At 38.4% G+C, this 20,010-nt stretch overlaps 1 long non-coding RNA gene across 3 annotated transcripts in view; it reads left to right on the forward strand.

Annotated features, from left to right (window-relative positions):
- Positions 1-11,740: 11,740 nt before the first annotated feature.
- LOC101907906 (uncharacterized) overlaps positions 11,741-20,010 on the forward strand; it is a 33,811-nt gene continuing 25,541 nt past the window's right edge. For 2 of the 3 annotated variants that reach the window (XR_003037558.2, XR_236773.5), the window contains exon 1: positions 11,742-11,876. This is a non-coding gene — a long non-coding RNA (uncharacterized lncRNA). Of the gene's footprint in view, positions 11,877-20,010 lie in introns of all 3 variants that reach the window. The other variant, XR_236774.5, reaches the window with a different exon arrangement.

A 20,010-nucleotide genomic window follows, 5' to 3' on the forward strand; every position in this document is an offset into this window, starting at 1 on the left:
ACTCAGTACAGTTCAGTCGCTCAGTCATGTCCGACTCTTTGCGACCCCATGAATCAAAGCATGCCAGGCCTCCCTGTCCATCACCAACTCCCGGAGTTCACTCAGACTCACATCCATCGAGTCAGTGATGCCATCCAGCCATCTCATCCTCTGTCGTCCCTTCTCCTCCTGCACCCAATCCCTCCCAGCATCAGAGTCTTTTCCAATGAGTCAACTCTTCGCATGAGGTGGCCAAAGTACTGGAGTTTCAGCTTTAGCATCATTCCTCCCAAAGAAATCCCAGGGCTGATGTCCTTCAGAATGGACTGGTTGGATCTCCTTGCAGTCCAAGGGACTCTCAAGAGTCTTCTCCAACACCACAGTTCAAAAGCATCAATTCTTCAGCACTCAGCTTTCTTCACAGTCCAACTCTCACATCCATATAAACCACTGGAAAAACCATAGCCTTGACTAGATGGACCGTTGTTGGCAAAGTAATGTCTCTGCTTTTCAATACACCGTCTAGGTTGGTCATAACTTTTCTTCCAAGGAGTAAGCGTCTTTTAATTTCATGGCTGCAGTCACCATCTGCAGTGATTTGGGAGCCCCAAAAAATAAAGTCTGACACTGTTTCCACTGTTTCCCCATCTATTTTCCATGAAGTGATGGGACCAGATGCCATGATCTTAGTTTTCTGAATGTTGAGCTTTAAGCCAACTTTTTCACTCTCCTCTTTCACCTTCATCAATAGTCTTTTGAGTTCCTCTTCACTTTCTGCCATAATGGTGGTGTCATCTGCATATCTGAGGTGATTGATATTTCTCCTGGCAATCTCAATTCCAGTTTGTGCTTCCTGCAGCCCAGCATTTCTCATGATGTACTCTGCATATAAGTTCAATAAGCAGGGTGACAATATACAGCCTTGATGAACTCCTTTTGCTATTTGGAACCAGTCTGTTCCATGTCCAGTTCTAACTGTTGCTTCCTGACCTGCATACACATTTCTCAAGAGGCAGATCAGGTGGTCTGGTATTCCCATCTCTTTCAGAATTTTCCACAGTTTATTGTGATCCACACAATCAAAGGCTTTGGCATAGTCAATAAAGCAGAAATAGATGTTTTTCTGGAACTCTCTTGCTTTTCCCATGATCCAGCGGATGTTGGCAATTTGGTCTCTGGTTCCTCTGCCTTTTCTAAAACTAGCTTGAACATCTGGAAGTTCACGGTTCATGTATTGCTGAAGCCTGGCTTGGAGAATTTTGAGCATTACTTTACTAGCGTGTGAGATGAGTGCAATTGTGCGGTAGTTTGAGCATTCTTTGGCATTGCCCTTCTTTGGGATTGGAATGAAAACTGACCTTTTCCAGCCCTATGGCCACTGCTGAGTTTTCCAAATTTGCTGGCATATTGAGTGTAGCACTTTCATAGCATTGTCTTTCAGGATTTGAAGTAGCTCAACTGCAATTCCATCACCTCCACTAGCATTGTTTGTGTGATGCTTTCTAAGGCCCACTTGACTTCACATTCCAGGATGTCTGGCTCTAGGTCAGTGATCACACCATCATGATTATCTGGGTCGTGAAGATCTTTTTTGTACAGTTCTTCTGTGTATTCTTGCCACGTCTTCTTAATATTTTCTGCTTCTGTTAGGTCCATACCATTTCTGTCCTTTATCGAGCCCATCTTTGCATGAAATGTTCCCTTGGTATCTCTAATTTTCTTGAAGAGATCTCTAGTCTTTCCCATTCTGGTGTTTTCCTCTATTTCGTTGCATTGATCGCTGAGGAAGGCTTTCTTATCTCTTCTTGCTAATCTTTGGAACTCTGCATTCAGATGCTTATATCTTTCCTTTTCTCCTTTGCTTTTCACTTCTTTTCCTTTCACAGCTGTTTGTAAGGCCTCCCCAGACAGCCATTTTGCTTTTTTGCATTTCTTTTCCATGGGGATGGTCTTGATCCCTGTCTCCTGTACAATGTCACGAACCTCATTCCATAGCTCATCAGGCATTCTATCTATCAGATCTAGTCTCTTAAATCTATTTCTCACTTCCACTGTATAATCATAAGGGATTTGATTTAGGTCATACCTGAATGGTCTAGTGGTTTTCCCTACTTTCTTCAATTCAAGTCTGAATCTGGCAATAAAGAGTTCATGATCTGAGCCACAGTCAGCTCCTGGTCTTGTTTTTGTTGAATGTATAGAGCTTCTCCATCTTTGGCTGCAAAGAATATAATCAATCTGATTTTGGTGTTGACTATCTGGTGATGTCCATGTGTAGAGTCTTCTCTTGTGTTGTTGGAAGAGGGTGTTTGCTATGACCAGTGCATTTTCTTGGCAAAACTCTATTAGTCTTTGCCCTGCTTCATTCTGTATTCCAAGGCCAAATTTGCCTGTTACTCCAGGTGTTTCTTGACTTCCTACTTTTGCTTTCCAGTCCCCTATAATGAAAAGGACATCTTTTTTGGGTGTTAGTTCTAAAAGGTCTTGTAGGTCTTCATAGAACTGTTCAACTTCAGCTTCTTCAGCATTACTGGTTGGGGCACAGACGTGGATTACTGTGATATTTAATGGTTTGCCTTGGAAACGAACAGAGATCATTCTGTCGTTTTTGAGATTGCATCCAAGTACTGCATTTCAAACTCTTTTGTTGACCATAATGGCCACTCCATTTCTTCTGAGGGATTCCTTAGTAGATACAATGGCCATTCACAAATTACAATGGATAAAAAAAAAAAAAACAGAATCTAGAAATCAAAAAGGATGGGAGATTGCCCCACAAAGAAAAAGAAAAGCATTTCTGAGGATTAGGAAAGAAAAATAAAAATGATTACATATAATGTGACTATTTTCTTGATAAGGAAGATACATGAATTAAGAGTATATGTTCTCATTTGTGACTGTATTTACACAAAAAATTTCAAGGTTAACAAAATATGACATTTTTATATATGACATGATTTTATTTGTAACTCAGGAAGAAATGAAATTGCAACAGACCCAATAATATACATGAATGCCATTAATAATCAGTCCAAAAAATTATAAACCTAAATATAATGTTTATTTTAAAAGTCTATTGTATTAGCATTAAACAGATGTCTGAGTCTTTAAGGCATTGATTTTTGGAAAAATGAGAAAGCATTAGTTCAAAGAGTAAAATCATGGAATTCAGTGACTTAAAAAATACATTAAAAAGCAGATAAATTTTTCAAAGTAAACTTCAGAATGACAATTTTTCAAATGAGATCATGAAATACTTAAGAAAGCTAACTTGAAATATGTTCTGAGATGGAGACTGATGTCAAGAGGTTAGCCAGACCTTAGCTAATATACACAAAGCAAATATTGATTTGGTGGGATTATAAATCGAACCAAACTTTTATATGTCCATAAATAGGAAAGGGTGAAAGCAAATAAACAGTAATAAGAGGATTAGATGCATGTAAGATCAATAGTTGTTGGCCTGGTCAAAGTAATCCCAAGCAGGTTTGCATTTTCTTTGTTATTAAATGATTCAGACACAAGGATTCTCAGCTTCACGTGCAACAGAATCACTTAGGATGCTTTTTAAAATACAGGTACCCAGGTCCCACCTCAGATTTCGTTAGTCTAACATTGGTATTTGTTATTTAAAAGATCTCTGCTAAGTCACTTCAGTCGTGTCCGACTCTGTGCGACCCCATAGACAGCAGCCCACCAGGCTTCCCCGTCCCTGGGATTCTCCAGGCAAGAACACTGGAGTGGATTGCCATTTCCTTCTTCAATGCATGAAAGTGAAAAGAGAAAGTGAAGTCGCTCAGTCGTGTCCGACTCTGTGCGACCCCATGGACTGCAGCCTGCCAGGCTCCTCCATCCACGGGATTTTCCAGGCAAGAGTACTGGAGTGGGGTGCCATTGCCTTAGGCCATTTAAATTGTAACCAAGGTTAAGAAGTATCACAACTTTCACCCATCCCCAGAATATATAAGTCAATTAATGATTAATTACAGTTGCCAACTAGCCGGTCGCAGGCTGGTCCCCATTTCACTGCATTCAGCCTGATTGGGTCATGTACTCTGATTATCATAACCTGGAGGAACTGTCAGGTTATTAAATATTTACAAAGTAACACAGTGATACTTTGGTAAGCTGTGTCTCTCAGTCACCAAAGTAGATTATATAACAGATAAAGGCAACAGATTACCAATTAACCCCACAAAGAATCTGCTATACCTATAGAAAAGCTTGTGTATGCAAAAAATACTAGTTCCCAGTTATACGAAGCAGTGTGTGTGTGTTAGTCACTCAGTCTTGTCCAACTCTGTGACCCCACTGACTGTAGCCTGTCGGGCTCCTCTGTCCATGGAATTCTCCAGACAAGAATACTGGAGTGGGTTGCCATTTCCTTCTCCAATATGAAGCAGAGTACGTGTTTAGTTTCAACATTATGCGATGGAAAAGACTGGAAAACAGAAAAGCACTCTGACATCTTAGGTTCAACTTATGAAAAATCGAATACATTTTAAATATAGGTAACATAATATTGAGCTATATTTACAGGTGATTTATAAAAGAGACACAGAAGAAATATTAGCTGAATATTGACCAAAGTCCAGGTGTAGGAGCTAGATACATGAAATACAATAGAGCACAAGAGTGGCTCCTTTTGGCTTACCAAAAGGAAAGAAAGAATGAAAGAAGAAGAGAAAGAAAGGGGAAAATCAATTTTGGGGAAAATCAAGCAAATAAAAACAGTGGAACAATTTCAAACTTACAACTTGCCAACCTTGCTACTTGATTGAAGTGATTACAATAGAAAACTCCTTTTGGAGTTATTTTCTGTAAATAAAATGATGTGCTTGCAATCAGAACATCTCAAAAGCTCTTACAGTTATGTATAGTCTACAAAACATCGGGTAAAAAAATAGATAGTAAGATCCTGAGCAGCCTAGCAAGAAAAAAATGTTTAACAGCATGGACTGCGCTCACTGTCCGTGTTTCTCTTCCAAAAGGCAATCTGATTATAATTCTCCCAGATATGGAAGTTTCTCATCCAACTAACAGGGGAAATTTATCAGCCTCCTCCCACCACTGGCTGGGCAGATGATAGAACAAAAGGGCAGCAGACAACGTGAGCAGAGGCAGCCAAGTTTCCTGCCCAGGCAAACAGAGAGGATAACAGGAGAGGGGGAAGGAGAGAAAAGAAAATGGTAACATAAGCTTTTTTTCTTTTTAATGTCAAAAATGTAAGAGTGCCTTTGTTATACAACATGGGCGTTGATTTCCTGTTTCATAACTTGTGATTGGTGAGTTATTTTTATATTTAACTTAATGAGGTTACACCCTGCTCTGAGATTTCATAAGCCATTTTCCTGCCTCTGAAACAAACAAAATATTCTCTCGGAATCCGTTTTTTCATTGACCTTGGGATAGCTGAACAAGGGAATGGTCCGGGTTACACATTAACCTCTGGGTCTAAGATGTGTGGCAAGAAGGAACAATCAGGCTTTATTTGGAATTCTTTACCTGTGAGACTCCAAAGTCAGTTATTTCCTGCCTTTTTATTTGTATCTTGAAAAAGTTACAAAGGACCAGAAAGCAAGCGTTTCCTGAATTGTGCAGTAAAAAGTTCTCCAAAAAAAGTGTAAATATATCTTTGGCCTTGAATGATGCATCTTAAATCAATTCTGACAAAAATCTTGTGTGGATGAATAAAAATTAATGGAACATGATTCACTGTGGGCATCAAATATTCAAATGAATAAAGAGCATAGCCAAGGAGACACAATTATTTTATTCTTCAGTTATGCCCTGCTTGCTGCGGTGGACAGACGAATTTGGGCTGTGTCCTTTATCGCCACCACACTGCTCTGGGCGCTGGCTTGGGAATTAAGGATTCATGCCTGTACATAATGATATATGATTAGCACTGTGAAAGTAATTGAACTCTTTGTTCTAGACAATCCCTTGCAGTGTCAGCAAGAAGCTGGAACAAACTGTGTCATTTAACAGAGTTATGCTGTAAGTGAAAAAAACCTCTGATCCCTGCACAATTAACTTCCTAATAATTTTTAAGTTCTCGAGATTAAATGAGAGAATTAATATAATAGACCATGTAAATGTGCATCAGAGAAATAAAGTGACACAAGGGCACGAAGAGGGATGGGAAATTTAAGGAAATTAACAATTGTTCTCAAATATAATAAGAGACAGGTGTCAGGCTGTGAAAAGGCTGATTGTTGTAACTGGAGCAGCTGAGGATGGTAAATGCACAGCTGTTGCAAAGATTAGTTGTATTGTAACAAAGAATACTACTTGTTTTGCTGTGCCCTCCACAAACTAAACTCTATTAGGACAAGCTTATAAAGTATCCAGAAAGTGAAGCAATAGTGATATTAACACCTGTTTTACATAAAACACTATAACTCAAATCAATGATATTGACACCTATTTTATAAAACACTATTACTCAAATCATTTACTATAACTTTGTGGCTTCAAGTCTTAGCACACTAAGACTTGATTATTTGTGAAATTTCTCAATTTTCTTCATTAAATTGATCAATTAGCTCAATAATCATTTTAAGATAATAATCTAATTGCATTAGGCTGCATTAATTTCCCGAGAAGGCAATGGCACCCCCATTCCAATACTCTTGCCTGGAGAATCCCAGGGACGGGGGAGCCTGGTGGGCTGCCGTCTATGGGGTCGCACAGAGTCGGACACGACTGAAGCGACTTAGTAGCAGCAGCAGCATTAATTTCAAAATGATGACATTTTGAAAGAAATAAGTTCTCTTTCAAGTTCCCTTGTTCCAAACACCTTTTTATACTGATAGTGTAGTTTTGTCAAAATGTTACTGTATTCTACACAGAGCAATGAATTGTATTTCAAGTAATTCTATAAAGAGGATGGGCGTACTCTTGGATAAGGTCTGGACTTGGATAAGGACTTGGATAAGGACTGTTATATTTGGTTAGAATCACACTGACCTTTAGGAAACAAAGGAAAGGAGAGATTGCTTTGTTGTTCAGTTGCTAAGTCATGTCTGACTCCTTACGACCCCTTGGACCGCGGCACGCAGACTTCCCTGTTCTTCACCATCTCCCAGAGTTTGCTCAAACTCGTGTCTATTGAGTCAGTAATGCCATTCAACCATCACATCCTCTATTGTCCCCTTCTCCTGCCTTCAATCTTTCCCAGCATCAGGGTCTTTTCCAATGAGTTGGCTCTTCGCCATCAGGTAGCCAAAGTATTAGAGCTTCAGCTTTGGCATCTTTATAGTTATTCTCAAATGAAATTTTTGTTTCTTTCAGTACCATCTAATTAATTAACACCCTCTTGTACAACAAAAAAAAAACATAAAGCTGAAAGGAAAAAATGTCAAAACAGAGATGTGATCATATTTATGGCTGCCTCTGCTATTTCTTTTTTTTAAAGAGTCTATGACTGAAAAAGGTCTTCCCTGGTGGTTCAGTGGTAAAGAATCTGCCTGCCAAGGCAGAAGACTCACGTTCAATCCCTGGGTCAGGAAGATCCCCTGGATAAGAAAATGGCAACCCACTCCAGTAGTCTTGCCTGGGAAATCCCATGGACAGAGGAGCCTGGCAGGCTACAGTCCATCTGGTTCAAGAATCTGGCACAACTTAGCAACTAAACAACAACAATGAAAGAAAACGATTCCAGTCACTCATTTACAAGAATATACATTCTTTGGTGGCAGGGACCTGGGTTTATTCAGTGAGGTTTTTGTTGATAATGTTTTGTTTTTATAAATTATAAAATTTCTTTTTCATACCTCTCTAAGTCATTACCCTCTCCTGTGAGTTCCAGTCATGTTGGCCAGTGGTTGCTAGTTCTGGCAAACATGTGAATTGAAAACTGAAATAGCAATATATTTGAGCCAATAAACTACTATGAGAATTGATGTCACCATTTTTATGCAACTTTGGAAACTCTTCTATGTTTTTATATATGTTTGATGGCTGACTAAATAAACAACAATGTTAAACTGATTAGATCCAAGATACTAGACATTAATTTCTTATTAGTGATCAGAAAAGTTTTGTTTCTACCTGGATAGATTTAAAGAAAGCAGTCATCTTTTCTTATTATTTTGTTACTGCAGGATTCAACTGCTTATAATTTAATTCTGTGGGTTTTTTCTGTCTTGTTTTGTTTGTGTGTTTGGTTTTTGCTGGAGTAAGGTTGCTATGCAATTAAGCTTCCACTAGTTTTTAATAACCACTGGCCTGTTGAATTTGGATGCAAGGTTTGATCAACATGAACACTTTCTGGCTGGTTCCCTTGCAGATTAATATCAGAATAATCAAAGAGACAATGTGAAGTAAGGATGAATTTTTATATTACTGAATGTTCTCCTTATGAAGAAGGAAAAATAAAAAGAATTATATTAACTGTTAAAGGAAATAGTTTTGGTTTAACTGTTTCTAAACATTTCTTAAAGTTTGGTTGAACTTTTTCTATACTTTAAGCAGCTACTTCACTTGCAGATTCTAAAACCTTAGTAAAATTTTGTTTATAAGAGAGTGGGTTATAATAATGTAATGGAAAATTCTACTGTTGCTGCTGATATGGAGAACTGTCAAGGATATGTCTTCAGGGTAACATCAGCATTCTGAAGTGGTGAATCTGGTTACAGCATATTTAATAATATATTGTAATCAGTTGATTTTTCCACTATCTGTGCCATTGAAATTATAAAACAAGCTCCTCTAAATCTTTCGTTCGTCGTTAAAGTAACAATCCATTGGCCCAAGAGCTGAAATGCTTAGTGAAGTTTATAGAAATATAAAGATGCATGTGAGTAACAAAAAATAAGCCTATTATATACAGTTCTAGAATTGTGACAGTTTCCAGAGCATTAAAAAAAAGAAAGCATGATTATTCTAGAAGCCAGAAAATTTAGGATTTAGATTATGTAGTATGTCAGCAACAAAGAGCATGGCGAGGCATTTAGAAGTGCCTGTGGTTCTTACCTTACTCTAATGTAGTAGTTGTTTACACACTTTTCCTTTCTTGATCTCTGCCTTATGTCTTTATCTAAAAATGTGCCAATAAGAGCAGGCTTTTGTTTTTTTCATAGTTACATCCTCCCATGTACAACAGATCATCTTTCGTTTAAAGGGTTCACAAATACATTTAAATGAATTGATCAGATGAACACACATGGATTCAGTTCAAAATAATGCACAGAAACCAACAAGAAAGAAGGTATATCGAAAGAAATGGGGAAAACAAATGAGAAGCAGCAGAGGCGCCAAAAAACGAAAAAGAAGCAACCAGACAGGCTTCAGGATGGTTATAGCAACTGGAGAATCAAGATGAAGTGAGAACTCATTTCATTCAATACGCAAATATTAGCCAAGTGCCAGGCTGAATGGCAAGCACTGGGTGACAGCAACGAATAAGACAAGCATCTTCTCCGACCTCCTGTAGTTGTTGTCTAGTGGAAAGCATAAGGAAGGAAATAAACAACGTTCTTGGGTAAACAGTAACGTATGGACAAAGGGTGGAGTCAGCCAGGACTTCTGAAAATAAATGACTTCTATTCTGAGACCTAAAATGTGTAGGGAAAAAAAAAGAACAACCATCCAAAAAGTGGGAAAAAATGTTGTCCCAACAGCATGAACATGTACCAGTTTCCTGAGAAAGGGCAAACAGAATGTCTAAGAAAGTGGAAATAAAACCTAGTGATGCCAGTGGAGTTAGCAAGAGGGGGATTGGCAAAAGATGAAGTTAGAGAAAAAGGCAGTGGCCAGATAATGCAGAGCCTTGAAAACTAAGATAAAAATCTTATTCCAAGTGCAATGAGAGAGTTTCACACCTATTCCAAGTACAGCCAAGGTCATGATCTAATTTAACTTAAAAAAAAAAAAAAGAACACTTTTCTGGTTGCCAGGTGAAGATTAGATTTTAAGGGAAACCAGAGTGGAAGTGGGAAGGCTAGTTAAAGGCAACAGAAGCATCTCTGATGTGAGGTGACGGCAGCCTCATTTGGGGCAATTATGGTAATGACGGAGAAGAGTTGGGCTCTGATTGAAGAGCATTTGCTGAAGGATTAGATGGTGGAGATGGGAGTGAGGAAAGTGAGGAACCAGGACTGACCCTTAGAAGAAATGAGCGAACTTAGGGTAAACTGATTTGGTCTTCCCTTCACCACAAAGACGAGAGATGGCCACGGTTGTGTAGAAGTAGGAATCAGGAGTCCATGCTTAGTTATGTTCATGTGGAAATGCTTATTAGCAGACATGTCTGTATATGTGAGTTTGAAGATCAAAGGACACATCTTGGCTGAGATATTAATTTGGAAATTATCAGCACAACATAGTATTTAAAGGAATGAAAATGTATGAGATCATCTGGAGAGAAGAAGAGACAAAGATAGAGAAGATACACAAGTACCACCGACAATCAGAAATGCCGTGAGATTTCCTTCAACGTATTCTGTTTCTGAACTTGGCACATCCCCAAGACCTTTCCAACTAAGGTCAGCTACAAGAAGCAAGACATAATCTTCATAGGGTCTTCCAATATTTAACAACTTGGGGAAATAATGTAAGGGATTAATAATTCCAAGTTTATGTTTTAATGTCAGCAACACAACTTTTAAGAAACACCATGTGATCTAACTCTAAATCCAAAACCCAGTCTGCAACCTGGGCACAAGGAAAGTTTTCTTCCAAATAAACATTCAAGTTATATGCCAATCCTGCAAAAAGCCTTAAGATTCCTGGCTGCAGTCAATTAAAATTATTCATGAAATGTTAATCTTCTGTGCCCTAAGTCACATCCTCTGTCTTTTCCACTCCCTACTATACATGGTTTTCCTTCCTCGATAAGACATCAAACCTTAGGAATGGAACCAACATTAATTCTGACACAGGGAAGAATGACTGATGACTTTAAAAATATTACCTTTCCCTGAGAAATTGTCTTTTCAACAAAGATTTGGAAAATTATGGTGGCATTGAAAACATCAAAGGCAGAAATAACGCCTTCAGTGGTGGAATTTCAGGGGACTGCATTCCGAGAGATTTGGGAAGGTGAAGGAGGGAGGGTGGGATTTTATGTTACTATTGGAAGTATTAGCATATGCAATGAAATGCCCATTTACAAAGAAAAGAGTATATTAATAGATTTAGTTTAAAATGCTTATCTTAGATAAAATATCCCCTTTATTGACTACAAAGCATTGGTACCCTGAGACAACTGAACTCTGTACAGACATTAAAATGAAGGGACTTCCTGGCAGTTCAGTAGTTAAGACTTTGCCTTCCAAGGCAGGGGGTATGGGTTTGATCCCTGGTCAGGGAACTAAGATCCCACATGCCTCTAGGGCAAAAAACCAAAAACATAATACAGAAAGAGCACTGTAATAAAATCAATAAAGACTTAAAATTTTTAAAAATGTTCACATCAAAAAAATTCTTTAAAAATTGAAGCAAGTTTTTTCCCAACAAAACTTTTGTCATAAAGAACTGAAAAGTCTTCTCTTATAGGGTAAAAATAATACTAACCATGTTTAAAGTTTGTTTTGTATTTATGTATTTATATTTCTCATGCCAAAAGAGAATACGATTACTCCTTTAAAAAATGCCTCCAGCACCCTTCCTCTTAGGAGAAGCAAAAGCTACACACACTAAAAAGTACTAGATTTAAAAGTAGAGCAGAGGCCCTATTATTTGAAACACAGTTCAAGGCAACACTGACAATAAAGCCATTGGCTGGGGTAAAATTTAACTGACCCTTTCAAGGTTGAAAGAGATCTTCAATCAAAACGCTTCCCTGTCACAGGAGGAAGAGCTCTGCATTGAACTGATTACTGAAATCGCTCTTGCTGGGGAAGCATAAGCTAAAACAAAAGCAACAACAATATAAACCTGCTACAGTTGTGGTAAGTAGATTGTGGAGCTGTATTTTTGCTACTTCAAAGGATACCATAGATGAGAGGATTTCTGTTAAAGTAAAACAAGTCCTATGGACAAAAATTGTGTTATTCCTCACTCTTGTTATCAGTTTACTCACTCATTGTAAACTCTTCACCAGACTTTAGATATCTCTCATATTAAAATCTCTGATACTTAAATAAAAGGCTATATTTTTGAGGCACAAAGGGATATTTATGATTTGCTCTAATGCGTTTACTGTCGATGTCACGGGCCTACCTTCAGGGTTGAATCCACGAGGGAACGTTCCCCATGAAGTAAATGAGTCACAGTAAGCACAACGGTAGCTGGTGCTTCTTGGGAAATGGAAAACATTTTCTCTGGAAGTTGAGGCTGTGATTTTCATCCTAGTGAGGTATCTTTCAAGGACTCTATTTTGTTTTTCGAGCTCTTGACCACTTTAGCCACAATCACAACAGGTGTGCAGGGCTATCAAGCTGGACACGTTCCGATCAGTGGGTGGTTTGAAAGGATTTGACAAGGTGAGACCGATGTGTCATCCCAGTTTTGAAATGAAGGACCACAAATACTATTGCTGTATTTCTGCTGATTCTCTCTGGGAACAAAGCTGATTGGTGCACAAATCCCTCACCAAGAAATGTTAATAGAAGCCGTAATTCTGACACCTCCTCAAATTGGGGGAAGTGAGTCAGAGGCCACACAAGAAACCCAGCAGCGTTATTAATTTCACACTTGAGCAGAACCACACAGTTAAGCATGCACTGCCTGAATTCAAGCCACAGCAGACAACTGGATTCAGTGATAATCAAAAAGCAAAGCTGATTTAAAAAAAGAAAAATAAGATGAAAACCACAGTATACAAGGCTTTTTAGCACAAAGAGTCACTTTTGCTGAAATATGTACTTACTGAATTTGATCATAATTGATAGGTATGTAGTATGAACTATCAATGAGGTCAAAGCTTATACTATATGAATGAATTAAAGTACAACAGTAATTTTCCAGAGAGTTCTATAAATGACCATTCTTCTTGCCTGGAATCTGAATTACGTGGAAATATACTCCTCCCTTTCTTTTTCTATCTGTAATTGTCAGTTATTTTTACCATTTGCTCAGTTCTTCACTTTGATAATGCACATCTCTTACCATTACCAAATTTCTCAAATAATTTTGTGATCCTTAGAAAGGCTATATAAAACATTGAACACAGCTCAGGAGATCACCAGGGAAACAGTGATCTGCATTATAAATCAGTATCAATATAAATTTTGTGGTTGCTTGCTTTCTCTTTTCCCTACGAGAAATGTGTCGTTGTTGTTTTAGTCGCTAAGCCCTGTCCGACTCATCTGTGACCCCATAGACCGTAGCCCGCCAGGCTCCTCTGTCCATGGGATTTCCCAGGCAAGAATACTCGAGTGGGTTGCCAGCTCCTTCTCCAGGGGATTTTCCTGACTCAGGGATCGAATCCACTTCTCCTGCATTGCAGGCAGATTTTTAACCACTGAAGCCCATCAATATAAATCAGTATAAATACCTTCATTGATTGAACTGTTAAATAAATGGACAATACGAGTTTGGAGTGGTACTGGCTTAGAAAAATGTATAGTGAAAAAAAGAAAAGGAGAGATTACCCAGAAAAAAATATTTGCTTGCTAAATGAAAGAGAATTAATATGTTTTTCAAAGTAACATCAAAGTAGTTTTTATGTTAAGAATTACACCTGACTTTTATCAATGTAAAACCTAACAATTTACACACACACACACACGTACACACACACACACACACACACACATTCCTGCATTTATTTTTTGTTCCTGCTTTTGTCTTAAGCCCTGCATCTGAGATCTCTTGGTGGCTTGAATTAGACATGAGTAATGGACTCATGCTCACTTAGCATTTCACTTTCTTTGTACAAGGAAACATATATTCTAGTCTAGATCCACAACTTCTTTCCTGAGCTAATACCTACAGCTGTGCTCCATCTATCAGATGAGTAGATGTTAACACAGATATTAACAACCAAAAAAAAAAAAAAAAAACAAAAAGTGAAAAGACTGGTTTAAAAAATGTTACATGTCCTTCAAAGCTCATTGTTACTGAGGAGTATTTTTAAAGCTTATTCCAAGGGAAACTATTTCCCAGGCTCCTCTCTCCATGGGGATTCTCCAGGCAAGAATACTGGAGTGGGTTGCCGTGCCCTCCTCCAGGGGATCTTCTCAACCCATGGACTGAACCCAGGTTTCCCACATTGCAGGCAGATTATTTACCATCTGAGCCACCAGGGAAGCCCGAGAATACTGGAGTGGGTAGCCTATCCCTTCTCCAGCGGATCTTCCCAATGCGGGAATCGAACCAGCGTCTCCTGCTTTGCAGGCAAATTCTTTACCAGCTGAGCTACAAGGAAGACCCATAATTGGAACCATGATCATTCAAATCCAAAGACTGATTTGCTGCAAGCAAAGGTCAAAAGTATTTGACTTAAAATTCTCTATTTTCTACTTCAATTTATGCATATAAACATGGTCTCAGAATATACAAGCTGTCCCCATGAGAAAAATCACATTTTATAGTTGGAAAATGCTTTCAAGACATTGAGCAAGAAATAGGGAAACTTATGTAGCAGGCAAGGATAGCCACAAAGCAAAATGTAACTGCTTGAAATCCAGATAAAGCAAAAAAAAAAAAAAAAAAGCCAGTGGACTGGTAGCTTCTGACATGACTTTTTTGAACAGATTTACTACTGCACCCGATGCCTCCTTGCCTCATATTGTGAAAAGCTGACTAATCCATACCACATCTCATCTCAAGAAGAACATTTTTAAGATTTATGAGTGTATTTTGAGATTTTATGATGGTCATTTGATTTATGATGTATGTAGTGAATTTTCCAGTAACAGGCAGGGTACAGGCACTCAAAAGCAAAACACATACTATTTTCCAATCATTTCCGTCAAAATGCAGAAAGATATGATGGTGGGATTGAAATAATGCTACATTATACTGTTCCCTGACTGCCTCTCCTCTCCTTCACACCCCACGTTCCCCTCTGTGCATGGTGGTATGTTGAAGCCTGTCCTGAAGGCATATTATGCTCTTACTAAAGCTACTGCCGCAATATCTTTGATCTATGTACCCACTGTGTTTATGTTCCATATATTTTCATGAGAAATCAATGGTGCTGATTTCTCTTTTTTCTGAAGGGTTCCAGGAGGCCAAGGGTTTAAGGGAGGTTATAGTTCAACTTGACAGTGTTTATAATTAGAGAAGTTTAAAATTTTTAAAAGGGCTCTTTATATTCTCATGTCATAGGCATAATTTCTTCATGTGCTAAGTTGCTTCGGTCGTGTCTGACTCTGTGCAACTCTATGGACTATAGTCTGCCAGGTTCCTCTGTCCATGGGGTTCTTCCGGCAATAATACTGGAGTGGATTGCCATACCCTCCTCCAGGGATCTTTCCAACACAGGGATCGAACCCACGTCACTTACATCTCCCACGTTGGCAGGTGGGTTCTTTACCACTAGTGCCACCCAGAAAGCCCAATTTCTTCACAAAGAAGACATTAACCAAAAGGTGAGGACTGAACAGACGGCACTGGTTCATTCTCTTCACCATACCTCTGTTCCATTCTTTTGGTGGTAAAGTCATAGACGCACCACTCATCTTGTTTGAACTAAAGAGAAGGCTTGAATGCTTTTCTGACAGTCAAAAGATCTTGGAAGACCAATTAGTTAAAGCCATGAGTGAGTGATAGTTGCTCAGTCATGCTGACTCTTTGTAACCCAGTGGACTGTAGCCTGCCAGGCTCCTCTGTCTATGGAATTCGCCAGGCAAGATTACTGGAGTGGCTTGCCATTTCCTTCTCCAAGTTAAAGCCATGAGATATGTTCAAAATTTAATCATACACCATTATTATATTTGAAACATTGTATGGCCCCAAGAGATAAATTGAATATGAAATGAGTGCATGATCCCCTCAATTTTTAAGGTCTTTTTAAATTGCATAGGAAGTCATTTAAATATTATTACTTTTTTTATGGTTGTGCCAGGTCTTCGTTGTTGTCCATGGGCTTTCTCTGGTTGCAGCAACAAGGGTTACTCTTTAGTTATGGTGCATGGGCTTCTCACTGTGGAAACTTCGTATGTGGAGCCCAGGCTCAAGGGCATGTGGGCTCAGTAGTCGTGAGGCTGAGTAGTTGTGGCACACTGGCTTAGTTACCCCACACCATATGAGACGTTCCTAGACCAAAGGTGGAACTCCTGTGCCCTGCATTGGTGAGCAGATTCTTAACCACTGGACTGCCCCATTTAAATATTAAGAGAATGCAAAGACAAATCAAATAATATAGCACTATGGGTGGGAATTTCAGGTTTTCATGAGTAGCCCTGGAAAGTAGACTTTGGGGGCTATAGGTTTAGAGCTTAAAATATGAGAGGTTATAAATAGGACATATGTATGTTGTCCCATTGGTGTCCCAAAAAAAGAGGCCAGTGGATATTCTGTCAAATGCTTCTGGTTGTTGAGCAATCACAACCAGCTAAGCATATATACCTCAAATTGCTTGGCATGGTAAACGTGTTTATTTAACAAACAAGATTCCTTAAACCCAGGGAGGTTTTAAAATTCATTGTAAAAAGGCCTAAGAGAAGCAAGCATGTGATGTTAATGCTGTTGTTGTTGTTGTTCAGTCACCCAGTTTTGTCCGATTCTTTGCGACCCCATGGATTGCAGCATGTTAGGCCTCCCTGTCCCTCATCATCTCCCGATGTTTGCCCAAGTTCATGTCCATTCATCGGTGATGCCATCCAGCTACCTCATCCTCTGACGCCCTCTTCTCCTTCTGCCCTCTATCTTTCCCAGCATCAAGAATTTTGCCAATAAGTCGGCTGTTCGAATCAGATGACCAAAATACTGAAGCTTCAGCATTAGTCCTTCCAACGAGTATTCGGGGTTGATTTCCCTTAAGATTGACTGGTTTGCTCTCCTTACAGTCCAAGGGACTTTCAGGAGTCTTTTCCAGCACCACAGTTTGAAGGCATCAATTCTTTGGTGTTCTGCTTTCTTTACAGTCCAGTTCTCACAACTGTACCTGACCACTGAGAAGACCATAGCCTTGACTATACAGACCTTTGTTGGCAAAGTAATGTCTCTGCTTTTCAACACACTATCTAGGTTTGTCATCACTTTCCTGCCAAGAAGCAATAATCTTCTGACTTCATGGCTGCAGTCCCCATCTGCAGTGATTTTAGAGCCCAAGAAGAGGAAATCTGTCACCACTTCCACCTTTCCCCCTTCTATGTCCCATGAAGTAATGGGGCCAGATGCCATGATATTAGCTTTTTTAATATTTAGTTTTAATCTGGCTCTTTCACTCCCTTCCTTCCCTCCCTCCATTCTGCTCTTTAGTTCCTCTTTGCTTTCTGCCCATTAGAGTGATATCATCTGCATATCTGAGGTTGTTGATATTTCTCCTGCCTATCTTGATTCAAGCTTGTACCTCATCCAGCCCGGCATTTCTGATGATGTGCTCAGCCTATAGATTAAACAAGCAAGGTGACAGCACACATCCTGCCGTACTCCTTTCTCAATCTTGAACCAATCAGCTGTTCCATACAGGGTTCCAACTATCGCATCTTGACCCACATACAGATTTCTCAGGAGACAATATCTTTGTACTAAGATATCTGGGCTTCCCAAGTGGCTCAGTGGTAAAGAACCCACCTGCCAATGCAGGGGACATAAGAGATGCAGGTTGGATCCCTGGGTCAGAAAGATCCCCTAGAGAAGGGCATAGCAACCCACTCCAGTATTCTTGCCTGGAGAATCCTATGGACTGAGGAGACTGTCGGGCTGCAGTCCATGGGGTCACAAAGAGTTGTACATGACTGAAGGGACTTAGCACACACACATTAAGATATCTGGGCTTTTAGTTTCTACAATTTGTAATGTTCCAGAGAATTTGCCCTATTAGAGGAACAGCTTTATGATTTCAATTTAATATGCCTTGCTGAATAATTTATTTCAACTCATAATTTAAAGTTGGAAGTGTAAATGAAATAATAATGAAAAGTATTGGACATTTAATGGAACTTACAAATAACTATATTAATAATTTTAATAAGTAAGTGTACTACTTGAGCATTTGAATGTTGGTCAGTCAAAAAATCAAATTACTTTAAAAGTATGTTTGACTATGTCAAATGAAAATTTGGTTTAAAACATTTACTAGTCTTTAAGTTATAAATAGCACTAATCATTAAAGATGTCTTTAAAGTATCATTAAACCCCTCTAATTTGAACTCTATAGATTGATTTACAACTAAACAAAGAACTACATTTTAGAATTTCTGACTTTAACAAATTTAATATTAATTTTCACAAAAATCCTTGAATAGTTATTTTGTGCCAAGACACACATACACACTTATTTTAGAAGCATCTATAAAGTCCCATTCATTACAAAGACTTTACTTGGTTTTTTTTTGAAAGAAGTTATTTTTAATAATGCTATAGGTTACATAGTAACCCAAGAAATGTCATTTATAAAATATTGCAGGTCTAGAGAAATTTAATTTTTTATTCCTTTTTTTAACTTGTTATTTTATATTGGATTATAGCCAATTAACAATGTTGTGATAGTTTCAGGTGGACAGCAAAGGGTATTTGCCATACATATACATGGATCCATTCTCCCCCAACTCCCCTCCCACCCAGTCAGGCACATAACATTGAGCAGAGCTCCCTGTGCTATGCAGTAGGTCCCTGTTGGTTATCCATTTTAAATACAGCAGTATGTACAAGTTGATTTCAAACTCCCTGACAATCTCTTCCCCTGTTATTCTTCTCTGGAAGCCCTAAGACCATTCTCTAAGTCTGTGTGTTTGTTTCTGTACAAAGACTTTTGTGATCAAGAGAGTTTGGATTTTTTTCCCCTTTAGAAGTACCTATTATGCCTGGACTACATAACAAAAAGTAAACAAGAACTGTTAGGAATTAGAAAATTGATTCTAAAATAAATAAACTGTGTAATAATTTCAACAAAAGAGATGAACTAGCTATGCTGATTTTTTTTTTCCGATAGAATTTAGTCAAATTTAGTTGTATGGAGAGAAACATCTAAAGCTGTTAATTATCTGGTTGATTTACAACATTCTTACTCTCTGTCTATAAATTTTGGAAATGGTAAGTGTAAATATAATTGAAGCCATGTTATTCACTGAGTTTAGAGCAGTAGTTTGTCAGTTAGTGGCAAAAAAAGAGAGAGAGAGAGAAAAAACAGTTCAAGCAAATAATCATTAGTAGTAATTAAAATTATTTTTATTTTAACATAAAAGCACATTGGTTTGCCTCTCTTTACATATGGCTATTTGCTTTGATTATAAACAGATTAGTATTCTCCACAATCAGAAGTTCATTATCTAAAATTTCCAGTTTTATTTCTGTAAAGGGGTCCAAGAACTTAAAGAAGCGGCTAGTAGCCCAATCAGATACAGAAACTCTCAGCTGGTCCTCCTTATATCTATCCTTCACAGCTCTTGCTCATACCTAGAAACCTTTTAAAAATTTTTTGCTTTATTTTTTGGCCATGCTTTGAGACATGTGGAATTTTAGTTCTCCAACCAGGGATTGAACCCATGCCCCTGCACTGGAAGTACATTCTTAACCACTGGACCACCAGCGAAGTCCTAGAGACCCTTTTCCAGTGACTCACCTTTCTTAATTCTTTCCATAGCATTCAACATGTTTTTTATAGAAACAAAGATAGGTCCTCTACTCTATCTAGATACACTGGCAGATATGCTATGTCATGATATATAATGAAAGTATATATTGTAAAATCCTAATTGAAATAATAGCCTTCTTATTTCAGTCCCCATGTCAACACCATAAATGAGTAACTTGATAATTTGTCCAAACTGATATCTGCCCATTTAAGTCCTTGATGTCTGCAGCAAATCTGCAAAAACCTATAGAAAGAAGGAAGGAATGCAAGAAAGAAGGAAGGGATATGACAGGAGGTTAAGTTCCAGTATCTTTAACCTATGTTATTATGTTATAAAGGGCAACATCAACTAGCATGTATACATATGGAAGTGCTATTCTTAAAGCCTGCTCCTA

This window comes from Bos taurus, chromosome 12, assembly GCF_002263795.3.
Source record: "Bos taurus isolate L1 Dominette 01449 registration number 42190680 breed Hereford chromosome 12, ARS-UCD2.0, whole genome shotgun sequence".
In the NCBI taxonomy this organism is placed as follows: Eukaryota; Metazoa; Chordata; class Mammalia; order Artiodactyla; family Bovidae; genus Bos; species Bos taurus.